Source organism: Pleurodeles waltl, chromosome 9, assembly GCF_031143425.1.
Source record: "Pleurodeles waltl isolate 20211129_DDA chromosome 9, aPleWal1.hap1.20221129, whole genome shotgun sequence".
Classification (NCBI taxonomy): domain Eukaryota; kingdom Metazoa; phylum Chordata; class Amphibia; order Caudata; family Salamandridae; genus Pleurodeles; species Pleurodeles waltl.
The window spans coordinates 175,250,765-175,272,489 of NC_090448.1; positions in this window are offsets into that span (position 1 = coordinate 175,250,765).

Here is a 21,725-nt window from a genome sequence, read left to right on the forward strand (position 1 = left end):
TCAGAGCTGTATGACCCACTGCGTGACTTCTGCTTTGTTTGCCCATGGACTAAAGCTTATTGAAATTGGTATGTTGTCATCACAAAGTAACTGGATATTATTGCACCGTTATGTGTAATACATTTGTTAAGAATACAAGCAGACTCCTGTTATTTTAAGTGCAATAAGTGATTTATTTTAAGTGCTACATATAGGTACATGATTGTAAAACGGTGATGGGTGGGGGTGGAGTAATGTCCATGTCAGAGTCCAGTTCTCAGTCGCACAGGTGCATTGTCCATATGCCTGTGGAAGGATGGAGCAGGGGCAGTTCAAGGTTGGACAGGGTGACAATGTGGGACAGTGGGATGACATCAGGAGGTATCTTATGCTGGCGGGGGTCTTGCAATCCTACTCTGTCTTCTTATGAGATCTCAGGTTCCGCTTGCTGGGTGGTTCTTCTTCTGCAGGAGGTGGGGTTCTGGTGGCCTGTTGTTGTGTGGGGGCCTCCTGTCCACTAGCGCCGGCGGAGGTGGTAGGCTGTTCCTGGCCTGGGCTAGTGAAAGGGGCCCTTTGGGGTGCCACATGGTCCCGCAATGTGGTGACTATCTGGTTAAGGGCCACGACGATGGTCCCCATTGCAGAACCGATGTTCCTCAGTTCCTCTCTGAACCCCATGTACCGTTCCTCCTGCAGTGCCTGGATCTCCTGGAACCTGGCCAGTACCGTCGCCATCGTCTCCTGGGAGTGGTGGTAAGCTCCCATGATGGAGGAGAGGGCCTCTTGGAGAGTCGGGGCCCTGGGCCTGTCCCTCCCCTTTCGCACAGAAGCCCTCCCAGTTCCCCTGTGTTCCTGGGCCTTTGTCCCCTGGACGGTGTGTCCACTACCACTGTCCCCAGGTCCCTGTTGTTGTTGGGGTGGTGGGTCAACCTGGGTGCCCTGTAGTGGTGGACACACCGCTGATTGACGTGTCCTGGAGACAGAGGCATAGGCCCGCTGGGTGGGAGCTGTGCTGGTGTTCCCAGAGGGGGTTGGGTATGGTGTAGCCTGTGGCTGTCTGTGGGGAACCGACTGTCCAGAGGTCCCCGATGGGCCGGGCTGGTCATCTGGGTCCAGGGAGACAGAGCTGCTGTCATCGCTGGGGGCCTCTTCTGGGGGTGGGATGGACATCCCTGGACCCTCCGTGGCGGTGTGGTGGCGTTCGGGTCCTGCAGGGGTATAAAGGTATGGTTATTGCTTCTGTGTGTGGCATTTCGTGTGATGGGTGGGTGTCCGTGTACCCAAGTGCAGGCATTCCCTTGTGGGGGCTTTTGTAAGGGTGGCTTGTGTGGGTGATGTGTGTTTGCAGTGGGCATGCTTTGGTGATGGGTGTCCATGCTTTGTGGTCGCATGCAGGGCTTGGTGTTGGGATGGGTGGGTTGTGATGGTGAGCCATTTGCAAGGAGTTGGTGTGATGGGGGTGGGGGTGAGGGTGGGGGTATGATTTGGCATGCAGGTGGGGGTGGGAAGCAGTAGTGAAGATTTGACTTACCAGAGTCCATTCCTCCGCCTACTCCTGTGAGGCCCTCAGGATGCAGGATGTGCAAGACTTCCTCCTCCCATGCTGTAAATTCTGGGGGAGTAGGTGGGGGTCCGCCGCCAGTCTTCTGCACCGCAATGTTGTGCCTTGATACCATGGAACGCACCTTCCCCCGTAGGTCGTTCCAGCGCTTCCTTATGTCATCCCGATTGCGTGGATGCTGTCCCACCGCGTTGACCCTGTCCACTATCCTTTGCCATAGCTCCATCTTCCTGGCAATTGTGGTGTGCTGCACCTGTGCCCCGAAGAGCTGGGGCTCTACACAGACTATTTCCTCCACCATGACCCTGAGTTCTGCGTCAGTGAACCTGGGGTGTCTTTGGGGTGCCATGGGGTGGTGTGGATGATGTGTGGGGTGGCGTTTGTGGTGATGAGTGTGGTGCGTGTGGTGGTGTGTGGTGTTTGGTGCGTGGATTCTGTGTGGGTGATGGTGTTGTGTGCCTCTGTGTTGTGGGATTGTCTATTCTGTGCTCTCTCTCTAGCCTTCGTCAATAATTTCGGGTCGTAGGGGTTTGTGGGTGATGTGGGTGTGTGTTTTATATTGTGTTGGGTGTGTGGGAGAGGTGTTAGTATGTGTATCAGGTGTGTGTGTTTCAAACTGACCAATGTGGCTGAGTTTTCTATGTGTGTGTGTATTTTGACCGCGGCGGTGTGTACCGCCAATGGAATACCGCCATTGAAAGAGCGCCGCGTGGATTTGTGGGTCGGAATGGTATGGGCGTATTTCTGTTGGCGTGACGGTGGAGGTTTGGTCATCGCCATTTTTTCGCTGACCTTTGGTGTGGTGGACTTTTGTGGATGTCGGGTTTTTGGCGGTTTCCAAGTTGCGGGTCAGAATGACCGTGGCGGTTTACCGCGGCCGCGGCGGTGTTATGGCAGTCTTCTGACCGGCGGTAAGCGCCTTTTACCTCCGAGGTCAGAATGACCCCCTGAATTCCTTTTTCACAGCAATCTTTTCACACACTAGATCCCCAGCTTTTGAAATCCAGCCGGTAGATGTTACTAGTAGATTCCTTATTCCCAAGGATGCAGCAGTGGCAGTGCGTTGTCGTCACAGAACTGTTGCAAGTCCTGCAAGACAATGATACGTTCATTTATGTCAAAAGGTGTATCTGCCACCTCCATGCCAGGACCATCAAGGTCTGGAACATACATTTGTGTTCCAAACAGGCATTCGTATGAATTACTGTCTGGACGCCATATAGGTGTGTAAGCCAACTACGACCCATGCCTAATACTCTGGCTGTTAAGGATTGCTTTAAATCTCAGTTTCGTCAATCCACAACACTATTTTGCTCAGGATGAAATAGAGAAGAGTAATGCAGTTGGACCCCTATCAAAGCCCTTGAGGCAAAAGCAGGGCCCTGGTCTGAGTGGAAAGCCGCAACAGCATATGTGCTGATAAAGACTTTCAAATCTTTAATAAAAGTTCGAGCGTCAGCCGACATTTGTGACCAAACCCATAGAAATCTGTCAGGGGACCACAATGGTCCAGGTACACACATTGTAATGGTTTGTTGGAAATTAGGATGGTTGTCTGCGGTGGGTATTTGATGGTGGATCTTTTTATTTGCTGGCAGATGTCACAACAAAGGACATACTGCTTTGCCTGTTTGCAGAGACCTGGCCACCAATTACATGCTTGTAGTAGTGAAATTGTAGCCGTCACACCAGCATGGTCAGAAGCAACTCCCTCATGCGCTGCTTTGTTCAATTCTGGTCTTTGGTCTTTATTGAGGATCTCATGATTTCCCACCCCTGGTATAACTGCTAGGGATGTATTGAGGCATGACATGCGGTAGGAATATTTAGCATGATATGTTTTTGGCAAGGGCGTGCTGTCAGCAGACGCATTCATAGCTGCCAGTGTTTCATCATCCACTTTCATTCTAAAACAAGTTACTGCAGCAACAGAAGCCGTAGCTACTGCTGATTTAGCTGCTTCATCAGCCAAAGTGTTGTCTGCAATGTGTATTCCAACACGCTGATGTCCTAGTGTATGTACAACATTGACTTTGGGTAGCGTTTCCTTCAGATCTGCTACTTTGCCCAACAGAAATCGGTGTTTAATGGTGTTTCCCTTTAAATCTCTGAACTCATTTTGGCGTCAGTAATGCAGATATTCATTGATGGACTGGACACAATAGTACAAATCACAGACAATCAGCGTCATCTGCTCAGAATCCGTATGTTCCAGTGCCATCACCAGAGCCTTGAGATCTGCAAGTTGTGCAGTGCAGTACCCTAGGTTCTGCATGTAAGTGTGTTGTGGATGGAACTTGCCATCTTTCATATATCCACTCATGACTGCCCAAGCAGAGGTATTTTGATGTTTGATGCCTATAGCTGGTTAGGCTGAACCATCAGTGTACAAAATTGTCTGATATTGTTCAATAAGCAATGTGTTTGATGGAACTGGAAGATCATATTGCAAAAACAATTGGGTTTGTAATTTTGAGTAAAAAATATAATCAACATCAGTGACCATCAGGAACGTTGCCCATTGGATCCAATGTGGATGTAATGCTTTAGCTTTAGGAACACTAGCTTTGGTAACAGCATCAAGGGCTGGGATGGGGGATATGATAATGATTCATTTCCCATGGGCCAGAGGTCTCTCTTTAATGACAGCCATCTGAACAGCAGTGAGAATTGTCTCAGTGGGAGCAAAGCGCTGTTCAGCTGTAGAGTACAAATGTGATTTGTATGCAGTAGGGACAGTCTCACCCTCATTGAATGTTACGTAGATGAAAATAATGGCACCAGAAATTACTCTGATGACCAGGTGTCTTTTGCTGTCCCTTGTACATAGTTGTTTTGCTTCAAGCATGTCTTGTAATGCTCTGAGAATGTGTGTATGTTCAATGGTCAAGTATTTCCTGGGACAGTCAGGACGTATTAAGTCGTATAATGGTTTAATGCATTGTGCATAGTCTGGAATGTATGTTCTGCCAAAATGTAAAAAGCCCAATAACGTCTGGAATATTGTGTTGGCCTTTGGAGGTTGCCGTTGTACACATTTTTCCAAAAATTGGGTGTGAGGCTCTTGCCTTCATCCGACAGTTCGTATCCCAAAAATAGGATGCTAAGGAAGGCTATTTTTGATTTTTTTAAATTGAATTTGTATTCAAATTCAGCAAATCCTACAACAATGTGGGCTACCCGTCCTAATGTTGCAACAGGTTGTCGTCTGTAAAGTAGATATCATCATCGTATGACAATGCCTCAGGGTCAATGTCATATAAAATAGATGTAACACGAGCTGAGAACAGTCCTGGACTGTTCTTATACACTTGTGGGAGCCTGCAGAATTGTTTGTTAGAGCCTAAAGCACTGAAACTTGTTAAGTTGTTACTTTCAGGTGCTATGTTTTGGCAGAAGAACCCATTAGAGATACCCAGGGTTGTTTTATATTTTTTGTGTACTATATTGTTCAGTGCATGTGCATTTTATATAGCAAATGTGCATGTATGACTGTTTAAATGTCCATAGTCTAAGACTGTTCTATATGAATGGTCGGGTTTAGTGACAGGGAACGATGGATTGTTCATTGACGAGACACAGAGTTCAATTACGCCCTTGTACCTAATTGTTTGAGGATTTCCCTCACAGGTGCTTTAGATTCATGTTTTATTGGGTATTGGGGTTGAGGTTGGGATTTAATTGGTATTACAAGATAAGGGGAATCTTTATACCACCCTACGTGGTTGTGATGGAACGCAGGTACCTGCACCTCTTGCCAATCAATGGCGTGTATTTTCACTAACTTTCTGGGAACAAGGGGCGAGAAAGATTTTTCAATAACCTCTTCTCCATATGGGAGATCACGGACAGATTTTGGCGGCCAATTTCTTTCGGCCAGTAAGATATCATAAATGGTGACAATGCGGTCCCAAAAGATAGCGTTTATTGGGCATTCAATGTCTCTCTCTAACTGTATACTTACTTATACACATTGTCGGGTGTGGAGACATGCATGTCCACAGTCTCAGTTTGTAAGAAGTCAATAGTTGCTTTCACCTCCAGATGCTTTGAAGATCCTGGTGAATTATTGTGACCTCTGCCTCACTGTCCAGTGGTGCCAGTGCCTACTTCCTGTTCTTCAGTAAAGCCTACTTCCTGAATGGCATGTCATATTGCAACTGCTGCCACCTGTTTCTTTTTTAACTGGGGTTTATTTTTGGAAGGTTTCTCTTCTTTCTTAACAGAAACTTCAGACAAGCGTTGTGAGTCCTTTCTTGATTTCATGTACTCTGTTCACTGCTCTGACCACCAAACCTCTGTCAATGCATTTTTCGGTGAGTCCTGAAAGAAACTAGATTGGCGTGTATCAGTATGTTGATATCTAGCAGGTGTTTTTATATTATCTCTATCTCTAAGGTTATAGCTATTTTGAGGGGTCTCCGAAAGCAGAGATTCTTCACTTTCTTTTTTAGGTATTTGTTGTTTTTTTCTCACCGCTTTTTTGGAACCATCAGGTGCTTGCTTAGTAGAATCTTTATTTAGAACTACCTTGCAATTGTGGTTTAATTGGTCCAGCCCCCAGACTATCTCACCCAGTGCTAGAATAGGTCTCAGCGATAATCTTTGGCAGCTCACATTCTTGATCATGTACAGGAACGTCCCAGAGCCGCATGAACACTGCTAGTGCAACTGCTTCCCCTTTTAGGTTACCTAATGTGATTGAAGACACAGTGGCAACATTGCCCATTAATTGCATCCCTAAGTCCAGGGGGGGGGCAACCCCGTATTCATCTTGAAAGAGTTTTAATACTTCCGGAAGACTGGCAAGTGTTGGTGTACCATGTGCGGTAGTATAGAGCGTGGCAAATATCGTATCCCATGTGTTGCATTTATCTACTGTAGGAACCATCCCAAATGGCAAGCACATAGTGAGGATTCTATGTTTATCCTGAGGACCCGTATTAGTAAACACTGCTTCCAGCTTGTTTATTTTTTGAACTAACCAAAACTGAATTTCCTCCCGTTTGGCAGATAACTTACCCATGATCGAATGGACGGTTGCAGGGTTAATGCATGGTGTAACTGCGTGTGCTTGCGCTGGGGTCGCATGTGCTGGGTTAGTATATATTGTTTGCATTACAAACTGTACCAATAGTCTGTATATTCCAGTGAGCTCTATATATAAACGGCGAACCTCAGCCACAGCTAAGGGTGCTGCATCCGGGTGCAGTGTATCTGTGGCCAATAAAGGCCAGTTTGGGCCGTCGTTGCCCAGAGGACCTAACCTAACATGTAATATTGTATGTGGTAGGGTGCCATCAATCCAATTATTATGGTCTTGATAAGAAAGAGGTTTTTCTAAATCTGCATAAGCTCTGTATTGTGCAGGTTTGTTTGTAAGTGTATAGTGATGAAATGCGTTTGTGTTTTCATCAACTGCTAGAAAAGTGACCCAAGAATAAAATGTTTCTGTTCTGTAGGCTGGATGAGCCTCAACGACAAATGTGACCTGACTTCCCTGAGACGTTAGGCCACTTGACTATAAATATGGAGTAAGGGGCAGTCGCATATTTACTGCAATTGCTTCCCATTGTGGGTTCGCCATGTTAATGGTAAAGGTTGTTATTGAGCGATAATGATACCAAGTGGGGATTGATCTTTTCAAAGTTCAAGCTTGAAGAACCTACAGCATTAGATAGGTACTACCTACTCAGCTGAGGGGGAAATCCTTAATACCACGGATGTCTCCATATGTAGTATTAAGGTGTATTTAGCCTTTAGCGAGACTTAGATACTGAGGAGGATCAGAAAATTTGTGCCTGACCAAACATTGGTGGCGCCATGTTGCATAGGTTCTCATTATCCTAATCAGGCTATTGGATTTTGACAGCAGAATTGCATAGACTGTAGGTACTAAGTACAATTCCACGCTATGTGACACCTGTCAGCCCAATCCTTGTTTCCCGGCTAACTAGCAGCACCTCATCTCTGTCCAAGAACAGGGATGATTGTGGAAAATGGGCACATGACAAGAAAGACTCCTCAGGGGAATCGTGGTCGATCAGATCTCATCCCTTTCTCTCAGTTGCATTAGTCTCATACAGGACAAGACAAACAGAGGCAGAATATAGTTCAATAAGGATTTATTGAAGTAACTGCATTCTAGATAAAATGGCATGTATTGCAATAACTAGGATGATAAAACAATAAAAGCAAAGTTGTGACAAGCAGAGTGAAACACAAAAACAATCCCACCATGCTGTCACTTGGAGTGATATATAGTTCTCCTACCTAAGCAATATTAGAGCACAGCATAATAAGCTGATTCAGCCCTTCAGGTTTCCCCCGTTGGAAAACATCATCCCTCATACCTGAGTAAGGAAGCCTGCAGTCTAGAGAGACACCGTCCCCATGTAGGCCAGGGGTTCAGCAGTCTAAACAAGCAGCTGTAGTGAGGCAATCAGCATGCAGTCGTGGTCATCTGGCTGGAATCTCCCTCTAGCGTGTATGGGACAAAGGAGTGTTTTTATAATAAAAAAATTGACATTCTAAGAAAGGGTCCCCATGTAAGAATATGTGTGTATCTATGAATGTTGGAGACACAGCGTACCACTTTTGCCGGTAACCCTATCTGACTGCTGCCTTGAAGAAAGCACAACATGAAATGAATGTCCAACTGAGAACATATTGCTTTCCAAGGCGAAAGAAAAATTAGATAGAGAAAAATAAAGCAACACCTCAAAAGTGGCTATTGCTAGAAAAATAAAGCAATGCTCTATAAAATGTAATTGGGCTAAAGTGCACAACAGCAGGCCTGGTTTGCGAAAATAATGTGTCAAAAATATGGCTAAAGTAGCTATACATCACTTCCTTAGGGGTGACTTACATGTAATAAAAGGAAGGTTTGGTCCTGGCAAGTTGGTACACTTGCCAGGTTGACTTTGCAACTTGAACAGCAAACATGTGCTCTGCAATGGCAGGCCTCCGATATGTTTTTAAGCAAACAACCACGGCTGCAGGCCCACTAGCAGCATTTGACTTATAGTCCCGGGGCATACATAGTACACATTACTAGGGACTTACTAATAACTCAAATACGCCTCTCATGGAGAAGCCAATGTTATGATGTTTTTAAACACAGTACACATGCACTTGAGAACTGGTCAGTAGGGAAAAGTGCACTGCCGGATGCTGGGGAGGAAATAGGGCTGAGGAGGCTTTGGTTTTTGCTGAATAGTGCTGTTTTGTTTAATCTATTAACAAAGAATATATGGTGCAAGATCTTATATAAAACATAGGTTCTTCTGTAAGGGTTGATTTCCCCTGAGGATGATGTCAAGATGGTGATTCTCTTCTTGTTCTCTCTTTATTTCTCTAGGTGTCCATATGGTCACCCACCAACACCCTCGGGAGAAAGACAGAGTGGTGAGTATTGTATTCTCTTTGTAATTTCCTGTAGGCCACTACCATATTAACCAGTGTGATAACCCACCAGAAACAAATCCTCAGGAAGGGTTTACGGATAAGAAAAAAAATGTCCTTTGTTCGATATTGTAGGCAGTTTGGAATAGGGTAAACAGGTATACAGGTATTGTCCCCTATTTAGCCATTCCTTCCCTCCTTCCTATATTTGGGCTTTTACAGAACAATAAAAACACTGTGAAGTATTATGTAAAGAGCAGGCAAACAGAGGAAGGCCTCCGCTGGGTGGCCCATGTAACTGAAGGAACCAGCAGCCTCCTATTTACTCACCGCGTGTCACAACTCTTCCTGGAGTTGTGGCGGGCGTTATCACATCCTCTGGTAGTTCTGGGGTCCACCACTCTTCTGTCCATGTATCCACCACCTCCTCCTCAGCCACGTCACCTTCCCTGCCTTCATCTGGCTCCCTCTCACAGGCTGATTCCGCACTACCAGAATGTGGGTCCTCCCCTGTAATGCTGTATCGTTCCCTTGTTTGTCTTCTATCCTCCTTTGTGACGTCCGTGATCTGCCCCATGCCGTCTACTCCGGAAGTGCCAATACAGATGGTTTTGTTTGAAAGTGCTTACAGGGCTTGGCTCCTGAAAAGATAAGTCTCTTGTTAATGTCTTTCTTGTTTCCTCCTTTGCTTTATTATGATTGATGGTTTAATTTTCTTTTTCTAGATGCGTCAAAGACTGGGTAACACATGGGAGCTCTGACACCAGGTATGAGGGGTTCTATATCGGGGTTCTCTTCACATGCACAGACAAAATGCCAGCAAAAATGAAGCTCAGCGCACAGTCAAAACAGGAGGTCAGAAAGCAAACAGTCAGGAAAACTATGCCAAAAGACGTCAGGTCTAACAACATATGTCATCTGTGGCAGCGATGAGGGCTTTTTCTATGCTGTGGTTGTTTCAGAATCTTGGTTCCAAGTTGTCCAGGAGTTTGTTGCATTCAAGGTGGTCAGAGAGCTGTCTGTTGAGGGTCTTCTCAATTAATTTGTCTGGGAAGGTGAAAAGCAAGATAGGTTGGTAGTATCTGAGTAATTCGGGACTGCTGAGGGTTTTTTGACAAGGTTGATGTCTTCTACATGTTTCCAGCTATCTGGGTAGATGGCTGCTTCGAGGGAGGTGTTGATGATGGAGGTGAATGCAGTGCTGAATGTGGATCTTCCCAGGTTGTAGATATGGCGGGTGGAGGGTTCTGTGGACACCAGGGTGGATTGTCTTCACTATTGCTGCAGGATCCTTAATGGATAGAGGGTTCAGTTGGTCATCTTTGGTTGAAGAGATAAACAACAAGTTGGATAGGTTGATGGTGGGTGGGTGGGGTTCAAAGTTGCTGTAGATCTTGGTGATAATTCAATGGAAGAAGTTGGAGAGGTTGTTGCAGAGTTCCGGTGTAAGAGTGATGGTGTTGGTTGTGGTTGTTGGGTTGATGAATTTCTTGATGATGGTGAAACGACCCATTCAGTTGTTGGAGCAAGATTTGTTTCTCAAGGTCAGGGTCTTTTCCTTGGTCTCTTTCACTTGATGGTGAAAGTGACTAAGCGCAGCTTTGTAGATGTTCTTGTGGTAGCTCCTTGAGTGGTTCTCCAATTCTTTTCAAGTTGTTTGTAAACTCCCTTGGACACTCTGAGGTTAGCATTGTACCTGCTAGATTATTTGCTGGATCTTTAGAGTTAGGTTTTTTTAGGGCACCAGGATATTGGTGAAGGTAGTGATCCAGTCATTTAAGTTGTTTGCGTTGTTGATTAATTCATTGTTAAGGTTGGGATAGTGTAATTGGAAAGCATTGAGCTATTTTGCTTCTGTAACTTCCAGTACTGGTGTGGGGTGCTCCTTGATTCCTTTGCGGTGTTATGTGGAAGAGGACAAATGGGTGTTCTGCCCAAGTGCAGTGATCTGGCTCACTTTAACCTTCTTCCTGGAGGAGACAGTACGGTCCAGGGAGTATCCAGCAATTTGGGTAGGGCCTTGTGCAAGCTGGGTGAGCCCAATGTTCTGTAGACTTTCAAGCAAGTCCATGGAGTCGACGTCCATGATGTTGTCAAGACGAAAGTTGAAATCACCAAGAAGTATGAAGTCTGTGATGCACATGGTGAGGGATGCAGTGAGATTGGTGAGGGCATTGCTGAAGGGGGTGCGAGATCCTGGGAGCCAGAATGTAAGGGTGCGTTTGATAGTGTTTTTGCTGTCTGTCCTAACCTTGAAGTGCATGTGTTACATAAAGATGGCTTCTGGGTCAGTGTAGGAGGTACACTTGATGGTGTCTCTGTGGATGATGGCACATCCTCCTCCTGGTTTGTGAGGTTGGTCCTGGTGCAGGATTTTAAATCAAGCAGAGGTGGCTGCTATGATGTCCAGCACTGAAATGGGTTAGAGTCAGGTCTGAGTGAAGAAGAGGAGGTCGAGTGCATTGGAGTCAAAGGTCCCGCATCTCAGTGGATTGCTTGCTGAGTCTGCATGTGTTTAGGAGCATGCACACGTGCAAGTGAGTGTTGTTGTGCACAGTGGGTATGTGATGCTGTGCAGCTCTTGAGTTCTGACTTGGTGAGGGGTGCAGTGTATGTGTGGGTGGTGCAAGTGGGTGTGTGGAGACATTTGAAGTGACAATGCAAGCAGCCGAAGGGGCCCATCACGTCTGTAGTGCAGCTGTGGGAGACATTTGGACCGGGTGTCTGGTGCTAGGTGCAGCTCAGGCACAGACGGGTACAAACAGGCTTGCCTTTGGGGCACCTACAACACCAGTCCACCGCCGCACTGAGGCCTTACTTAAGTAGGGCCTTGGGGAGTGGGAGGAGCAGGGGGCATGGGTGGGCTCAGCAAGAGCAGGTAAGTTTGGTGGTTGAGCGGGAAAGTCTAACAGATCTAAGAAAGCCTGGTGGGAGCAACAATGTGAGAAAATACAATTGGTGGAGCAAGTAGGGGGCCACAACTGGTAGAAGAGACCAAGATGCAAAATGGGCAAGTAAGAGGAGCTAAATATGAAAAAGGGGGCAGTTGAGTGGAACAAAGGTTAAAAAAATTAAAAGATAAACAGAGATGGGGCAGATAGAACATACAGCACAAACAAAGAAAGTGTAGTTATTGAGTTGGGACAGAACAAGCAGATCAGTGACATAATATTGAGGCAAAAAATGTTGTGGTACACAAATATTGTGTCAAAAATATAATTGACACAGATATTGGTCTTCTACAGTTATAATGGTAAGCACAAACATATACAAAAAATATTGTTTGCACTAATATTGTGAAAAATAACACAAAAATAGCGTTATTTGAAATATATACTATAAAATAGTATATTTTGAATATTTAAATACATAACATTAATATAATGTATATTAAATAAATGTAGGTAACAGTTAATATTAACCCCTTCGCTGCCAGGCCTTTTCCCCCCTCCTGTGCCGAGCCTTTTTTTGGCTATTTGGAGCAGTTTGCGCTTAGGCCCTCATAACTTTTTCTTCACATAAGCTACCCACGCCAAATTTGCGTCCTTTTTTTCCAACATCCTAGGGATTCTAGAGGTACCCAGACTTTGTGGGTTTCCCAGAAGGAGGCCAAGAAAGTAGTCAAAATACAGTGAAAATTTCGTTTTTTTTTTAAAAATGGGAAAAAGGGGCTGCAGAAGAAGGCTTGTGTTTTTTTCCCTGAAAAGGGCATCAACGAAGGATTTACGGTGCTAAAATCACCAGCTTCCCAGCTTTCAGGAACAGGCAGACTTGAATCTGAAAACCCAATTTTTCAACACAATTTTGGCATTTTACTGGGACATACCACATTTTTACGATTTTTTGTGCTTTCAGCCTCCTTCCAGTCAGTGACAGAAATTGGCATGAAACCAATGCTGGATCCCAGAAACCGCAACATTTCTGAAAAGTAGACAAAATTCTGAATTCAGCAAGGGGTAATTCGTGTAGATCCTACAAGGGTTTCCTACAGAAAATAACAACTGAAAAAGAAAAATATTGAAATTGAGGTGAAAAAAACATCAATTTTTCTCTGCGTTTTACTCTGTAACTTTTTCCTGCAATGTCAGATTTTCGAAAGCAATATACTGTTACGTCTGCTGGATTGTTCTGGTTGAGGGGATATATAGGGCTTGTAGGTTCATCAAGAACTCTAGGTACCCAGAGCCAATAAATGACCTGCACCCTGCAGTGGGTTTTCATTCTATGCCGGGTATACAGCAATTCATTTGCTGAAATATAAAGAGTAAAAAATCGCTATCAAGAAAACCTTTGTATTTCCAAAATGGGCACAAGATAAGGTGTTGAGAAGCAGTAGTTATTTGCACATCTCTGAACTTCGGGGTGCCCATAGTAGCATGTGAATTACAGGGCATTTCTCAAATAGACGCCTTTTTTACACACTGTCTTACATTTGGAAGGGAAAAATGTAGAGAAAGACAAGGGGCAATAACACTTGTTTTGCTATTCTATGTACCCCCAAGTCTCCCGATAAAAATGATACCTCACTTGTGTGGGTAGGCCTAGCGCCCGCGACAGGATATGCCCCAAAACACAACGTGGACACATCACAGAAAACAGAGCTGTTTTTTGCAAAGTGCCTACCTGTAGATGTTGGCCTCTAGCTCAGCCGGCAACTAGGGAAAGCTACCAAACCTGTGCATTTTTTAAAACTAGAGACCTAGGGGAATCCAGGATGGGGTGACTTATGGGGCTCTGACCAGGTTCTGTAACCCAGAATAGTTTGCAAACCTCAAATTTTGGCTAAAAAAACACATTTTCCTCACATTTCGGTGACAGGAAGTTCTGGAATCTGAGAGGAGCCACAAATGTCCTCCCACCCAGCGCTCCGCCAAGTCTCCCGATAAAAATGGTACATCACTTGTGTGGGTAGGCCTAGCGCCCGTGACAGGATATGCCCCAAAACACAACGTGGACACATCACAGAAAACAGAGCTGTTTTTAGAAAAATGCCTACCTGTAGATTTTGGCCTCTAGCTCAGCCGGCACCTAGGGAAACCTACCAAACCTGTGCATTTCTGAAAACTAGAGATCTAGGGGAATCCAAGATGGGGTGACTTGTGTGGCTCGGACCAGGCTCTATTACCCAGAATCCTTTGCAAACCTCAGAATTTGGCTAAAAAAACACATGTTCCTCACATTTCTGTGGCAGAAAGTTCTGGAATCTGAGAGGAGGCACAAATTTCCTTCCACCCAGCGTTCCCCCAAGTCTCCCGATACAAATGATACCTCACTTGTGTGGGTAGGCCTAGCGCCCGCGACAGGAAACGCCCCAAAGCGCATCGTGGACACATCCAAATTTTTGAAAGAAAACAGAGGTGTTTTTTGCAAAGTGCCTACCTGTAGATTTTGGCCTCTAGCTCAGCCGGCACATAGGGAAACCTACCAAACCTGTGCATTTCTGAAAACTAGAGACCTAGGGGAATCCAAGATGGGGTGATTTGTGTGGCTCGGACCAGGTTCTGTTACCCAGAATCCTTAGCAAACCTCAGAATTTGGCTAAAAAAACACATGTTCCTCACATTTCTGTGGCAGAAAGTTCTGGAATCTGAGAGGAGGCACAAATTTCCTTCCACCCACCGTTCCCCCAAGTCTCCCGATAAAAATGATGCCTCACTTGTGTGGGTAGGCCTAGCGCCCGCGACAGGAAACGCCCCAAAGCGCAACGTGGACACATCCAAATTTTTGAAAGAAAACAGAGGTGTTTTTTGCAAAGTGCCTACCTGTAGATTTTGGCCTCTAACTGAGCCGGCACCTAGGGAAACCTACCAAACCTGCGCATTTCTGAAAACTAGAGACCTAGGGGAATCCAAGATGAGGTGATTTGTGTGGCTCGGACCAGGTTCTGTTACCCTGAATCCTTTGCAAACCTCAAAATTTGGCTAAAAAAACACATGTTCCTCACATTTCTGTGGCAGAAAGTACTGGAATCTGAGAGGAGCCACAAATTTCCTTCCACCCAGCGTTCCCCCAAGTCTCCCGATAAAAATGATACCTCACTTGTGTGGGTAGGCCAAGCGCCCGCAACAGGAAACGCCCCAAAGCGCATCGTGGACACATCCAAATTTTTGAAAGAAAACAGAGGTGTTTTTTGCAAAGTGCCTACCTGTAGATTTTGGACTCTAGCTCAGCCGGCACCTAGGGAAACCTACCAAACCTTTGCATTTCAGAAAACTAGAGACCTAGGGGAAGCCAAGATGAGGGGACTTGTGTGGCTCGGACCAGGTTCTGTTACCCAGAATCCTTTGCAAACCTCAAAATTTGGCTAAAAAAACACATGTTCCTCACATTTCTGTGGCAGAAAGTTCTGGAATCTGAGAGGAGCCACAAATTTCCTTCCACCCAGCGTTCCCTCAAGTCTCCCGATAAAAATGATACCTCACTTGTGTGGGTAGGCCTAGCCCCCGCGACAGGAAACGCCCCAAAGCGCAACGTGGACACATCCAAATTTTTGAAAGAAAACAGAGGTGTTTTTTGCAAAGCGCCTACCTGTAAATTTTGGCCTCTAGCTCAGCCGGCACCTAGGGAAACCTACCAAACCTGTGCATTTCTGAAAACTAGAGACCTAGGGGAATCCAAGATGAGGTGACTTGTGTAGCTCGGACCAGGTTCTGTTACCCTGAATCCTTTGCAAACCTCAAAATTTGGCTAAAAAAACACATGTTCCTCACATTTCTGTGGCAGAAAGTTCTGGAATCTGAGAGGAGCCACAAATTTCCTTCCACCCAGCGTTCCCCCAAGTCTCCCGATAAAAATGATACCTCACTTGTGTGGGTAGGCCTAGCGCCCGCAACAGGAAACGCCCCAAAGCGCAACGTGGACACATCCAAATTTTTGAAAGAAAACAGAGGTGTTTTTTGCAAAGTGCCTACCTGTAGATTTTGACCTCTAGCTCAGCCGGCACCTAGGGAAACCTACCAAACCTGTGCATTTCTGAAAACTAGAGACCTAGGGGAATCTAAGATGAGGTGACTTGTGTGGCTCGGACCAAGTTCTGTTACTCTGACTCCTTTGCAAACCTCAACATTTGGCTAAAAAAACACATGTTCCTCACATTTCTGTGGCAGAAAGTTCTGGAATCTGAGAGGAGCCACAAATTTCCTTCCACCCAGCGTTCCCCCAAGTCTCCCGATAAAAATGATACCTCACTTGTGTGGGTAGGCCTAGCGCCCGCGACAGGAAACGCCCCAAAGCGCAAAGTGGACACATCCAAATTTTTTAAAGAAAACAGAGGTGTTTTTTGCAAAGTGCCTACCTGTAGATTTTGGCCTCTAGCTCAGCCGGCACCTAGGGAAACCTACCAAACCTGTGCATTTCTGAAAACTAGAGACCTAGGGGAATCCAAGATGGGGTGACTTGTGTGGCTCGGACCAGGTTCTGTTACCCAGAATCCTTTGCAAACCTCAAAATCTGGCTAAAAAAACACATGTTCCTCACATTTCTGTGGCAGAAAGGTCTGGAATCTGAGAGGAGCCACAAATTTCCTTTCACCCAGCGTTCCCCCAAGTCTCCCGATAAAAATGATACCTCACTTGTGTGGTTAGGCCTAGCGCCCACAACAGGAAACGCCCCAAAGCGCAACGTGGACACATCCAAATTTTTGAAAGAAAACAGAGGTGTTTTTTGCAAAGTGCCTACCTGTAGATTTTGGCCTCTAGCTCAGCCGGCACCTAGGGAAACCTACCAAACCTGTGCATTTCTGAAAACTAGAGACCTAGGGGAATCCAAGATGAGGTGACTTGTGTGGCTCGGACCAAGTTCTGTTACCCTGAATCCTTTGCAAACCTCAAAATTTGGCTAAAAAAACACATGTTCCTCACATTTCTGTGGCAGAAAGTTCTGGAATCTGAGAGGAGCCACAAATTTCCTTCCACCCAGCGTTCCCCCAAGTCTCCCGATAAAAATGATACCTCGCTTGTGTTGGTAGGCCTAGCGCCCGCAACAGGAAACGCCCCAAAGCGCAACGTGGACACATCCAAATTTTTGAAAGAAAACAGAGGTGTTTTTTGCAAAGTGCCTACCTGTAGATTTTGGCCTGTAGCTCAGCCGGCACCTAGGGAAACCTACCAAACCTGTGCATTTCTGAAAACTAGAGACCTAGGGGAATCCAAGATGAGGTGACTTGTGTGGCTCGGACCAAGTTCTGTTACCCTGACTCCTTTGCAAACCTCAAAATTTGGCTAAAAAAACACATGTTCCTCACATTTCTGTGGCAGAAAGTTCTGGAATCTGAGAGGAGCCACAAATTTCCTTCCACCCAGCGTTCCCCCAAGTCTCCCGATAAAAATGATACCTCACTTGTGTGGGTAGGCCTAGCGCCCGAGACAGGAAATGCCCCAAAGCGCATCGTGGGCACATCCAAATTTTTGAAAGAAAACAGAGGTGTTTTTTGCAAAGTGCCTACCTGTAGATTTTGACCTCTAGCTCAGCCGGCACCTAGGGAAACCTACCAAACCTGTGCATTTCTGAAAACTAGAGACCTAGGGGAATCCAAGATGAGGTGACTTGTGTGGCTCGGACCAGGTTCTGTTACCCTGAATCCTTTGCAAACCTCAAAATTTGGCTAAAAAAACACATGTTCCTCACATTTCTGTGGCAGAAATTTCTGGAATCTGAGAGGAGCCACAAATTTCCTTCCACCCAGCGTTCCCCCAAGTCTCCCGATAAAAATGATACCTCACTTGTGAGGGTAGGCCTAGCGCCCGCAACAGGAAACGCCCCAAAGCGCAACGTGGACACATCCAAATTTTTGAAAGAAAACAGAGGTGTTTTTTGCAAAGTGCCTACCTGTAGATTTTGACCTCTAGCTCAGCCGGCACCTAGGGAAACCTACCAAACCTGTGCATTTCTGAAAACTAGAGACCTAGGGGAATCCAAGATGAGGTGACTTGTGTGGCTCGGACCAAGTTCTGTTACTCTGACTCCTTTGCAAACCTCAAAATTTGGCTAAAAAAACACATGTTCCTCACATTTCTGTGGCAGAAAGTTCTGGAATCTGAGAGGAGCCACAAATTTCCTTCCACCCAGCGTTCCCCCAAGTCTCCCGATAAAAATGATACCTCACTTGTGTGGGTAGGCCTAGCGCCCGCGACAGGAAACGCCCCAAAGCGCAACGTGGACACATCCAAATTTTTGAAAGAAAACAGAGGTGTTTTTTGCAAAGTGCCTACCTGTAGATTTTGACCTCTAGCTCAGCCGGCACCTAGGGAAACCTACCAAACCTGTGCATTTCTGAAAACTAGAGACCTAGGGGAATCCAAGATGAGGTGACTTGTGTGGCTCGGACCAAGTTCTGTTACTCTGACTCCTTTGCAAACCTCAAAATTTGGCTAAAAAAACACATGTTCCTCACATTTCTGTGGCAGAAAGTTCTGGAATCTGAGAGGAGCCACAAATTTCCTTCCACCCAGCGTTCCCCCAAGTCTCCCGATAAAAATGATACCTCACTTGTGTGGGTAGGCCTAGCGCCCGCGACAGGAAACGCCCCAAAGCGCAACGTGGACACATCCAAATTTTTGAAAGAAAACAGAGGTGTTTTTTGCAAAGTGCCTACCTGTAGATTTTGGCCTCTAGCTCAGCCGGCACCTAGGGAAACCTACCAAACCTGTGCATTTCTGAAAACTAGAGATCTAGGGGAATCCAAGATGGGGTGACTTGTGTGGCTCGGACCAGGTTCTGTTACCCTGAATCCTTTGCAAACCTCAAAATTTGGCTAAAAAAACACATGTTCCTCACATTTCTGTGGCAGAAAGTTCTGGAATCTGAGAGGAGCCACAAATTTCCTTCCACCCAGCTTTCCCCCAAGTCTCCCGATAAAAATGATACCTCACTTGTGTGGGTAGGCCTAGCGCCCGCAACAGGAAACGCCCCAAAGCGCAACGTGGACACATCCAAATTTTTGAAAGAAAACAGAGGTGTTTTTTGCAAAGTGCCTACCTGTAGATTTTGGCCTCTAGCTCAGCCGGCACCTAGGGAAACCTACCAAACCTGTGCATTTCTGAAAACTAGAGACCTAGGGGAATCCAAGATGGGGTGACTTGTGTGGCTCGGACCAGGTTCTGTTACCCAGAATCCTTTGCAAACCTCAAAATTTGGCTAAAAAAACACATGTTCCACACATTTCTGTGGCAGAAAGTTCTGGAATCTGAGAGGAGTCACAAATTTCCTTCCACTCAGCGTTCCCCCAAGTCTCCCGATAAAAATGATACCTCACTTGTGTGGGTAGGCCTAGCGCCCGCGACAGGAAACGCCCCAAAGCGCATCGTGGACACATCCACATTTTTGAAAGAAAACAGAGGTGTTTTTTGCAAAGTGCTTACCTGTAGATTTTGGCCTCTATCTCAGCCGGCACCTAAGGAAACCTACCAAACCTGTGCATTTCTGAAAACTGGAGACCTAGGGGAATCCAAGATGAGGTGACTTGTGTGGCTCGGACCAGGTTCTGTTACCCTGAATCCTTTGCAAACCTCAAAATTTGGCTAAAAAAACACATGTTCCTCACATTTCTGTGGCAGAAAGTTCTGGAATCTGAGAGGAGCCACAAATTTCCTTCCACCCAGCATTCCCCCAAGTCTCCCGATAAAAATGATACCTCACTTGTGTTGGTAGGCCTAGCGCCCGCAACAGGAAACGCCCCAAAGCGCAACGTGAACACATCAAAATTTTTGAAAGAAAACAGAGGTGTTTTTTGCAAAGTGCCTACCTGTAGATTTTGGCCTACAGGCTCAGCCGGCACCTAGGGAAACCTACCAAACCTGTGCATTTCTGAAAACTAGAGACCTAGGGGAATCCAAGATGAGGTGACTTGTGTGGCTCGGACCAAGTTCTGTTACCCTGACTCCTTTGCAAACCTCAAAATTTGGCTAAAAAAACACATGTTCCTCACATTTCTGTGGCAGAAAGTTCTGGAATCTGAGAGGAGCCACAAATTTCCTTCCACCCAGCGTTCCCCCAAGTCTCCCGATAACAATGATACCTCACTTGTGTGGGTAGGCCTATCGCCCGCGACAGGAAACGCCCCAAAGCGCATCGTGGACACATCCAAATTTTTGAAAGAAAACAGAGGTGTTTTTTGCAAAGTGCCTACCTGTAGATTTTGGCCTCTAGCTCATCCGGCACCTAGGGAAACCTACCAAACCTGTGCATTTCTGAAAACTAGAGACCTAGGGGAATCCAAGATGAGGTGACTTGTGTGGCTCGGACCAGGTTCTGTTACCCTGAATCCTTTGCAAACCTCAAAATTTGGCTAAAAAAACACATGTTCCTCACATTTCTGTGGCAGAAAGTTCTGGAATCTGAGAGGAGCCACAAATTTCCTTCCACCCAGCGTTCCCCCAATTCTCCCGATAAAAATGATACCTCACTTGTGTGGGTAGGCCTAGCGCCCGCAACAGGAAACGCCCCAAAGCGCAACGTGGACACATCCAAATTTTTGAAAGAAAACAGAGGTGTTTTTTGCAAAGTGCCTACCTGTAGATTTTGGCCTCTAGCTCAGCCGGCACCTAGGGAAACCTACCAAACCTGTGCATTTCTGAAAACTAGAGACCGAGGGGAATCCAAGATGAGGTGACTTGTGTGGCTCGGACCAAGTTCTGTTACCCTGACTCCTTTGCAAACCTCAAAATTTGGCTAAAAAAACACATGTTCCTCACATTTCTGTGGCAGAATGTTCTGAAATCTGAGAGGAGCCACAAATTTCCTTCCACCCAGCGTTCCCCCAAGTCTCCCGATAAAAATGATACCTCACTTGTGTGGGTAGGCCTAGCGCCCGCGACAGGAAACGCCCCAAAGCGCAACGTGGACACATCCAAATTTTTTAAAGAAAACAGAGGTGTTTTTTGCAAAGTGCCTACCTGTAGATTTTGGCCTCTAGCTCAGACGGCACCTAGGGAAACCTACCAAACCTGTGCATTTCTGAAAACTAGAGACCTATGGGAATCCAAGATGAGGTGACTTGTGTGGCTCGGACCAGGTTCTGTTACCCTGAATCCTTTGCAAACCTCAAAATTTGGCTAAAAAAACACATGTTCCTCACATTTCTGTGGCAGAAAGTTCTGGAATCTGAGAGGAGCCACAAATTTCCTTCCACCCAGCGTTCCCCCAAGTCTCCCGATAAAAATGATACCTCACTTGTGTGGGTAGGCCTAGCGCCCGCAACAGGAAACGCCCCAAAGCGCAACGTGGACACATCCACATTTTTGAAAGAAAACAGAGGTGTTTTTTGCAAAGAGCCTACCTGTAGATTTTGACCTCTAGCTCAGCCGGCACCTAGGGAAACCTACCAAACCTGTGCATTTCTGAAAACTAGAGACCTAGGGGAATCCAAGATGAGGTGACTTGTGTGGCTCGGACCAAGTTCTGTTACTCTGACTCCTTTGCAAACCTCAAAATTTGGCTAAAAAAACACATGTTCCTCACATTTCTGTGGCAGAAAGTTCTGGAATCTGAGAGGAGCCACAAATTTCCTTCCACCCAGCGTTCCCCCAAGTCTCCCGATAAAAATGATACCTCACTTGTGTGGGTAGGCCTAGCGCCCGCAACAGGAAACGCCCCAAAGCGCAACGTGGACACATCCAAATTTTTGAAAGAAAACAGAGGTGTTTTTTGCAAAGTGCCTACCTGTAGATTTTGGCCTACAGGCTCAGCCGGCACCTAGGGAAACCTACCAAACCTGTGCATTTCTGAAAACTAGAGACCTAGGGGAATCCAAGATGAGGTGACTTGTGTGGCTCGGACCAAGTTC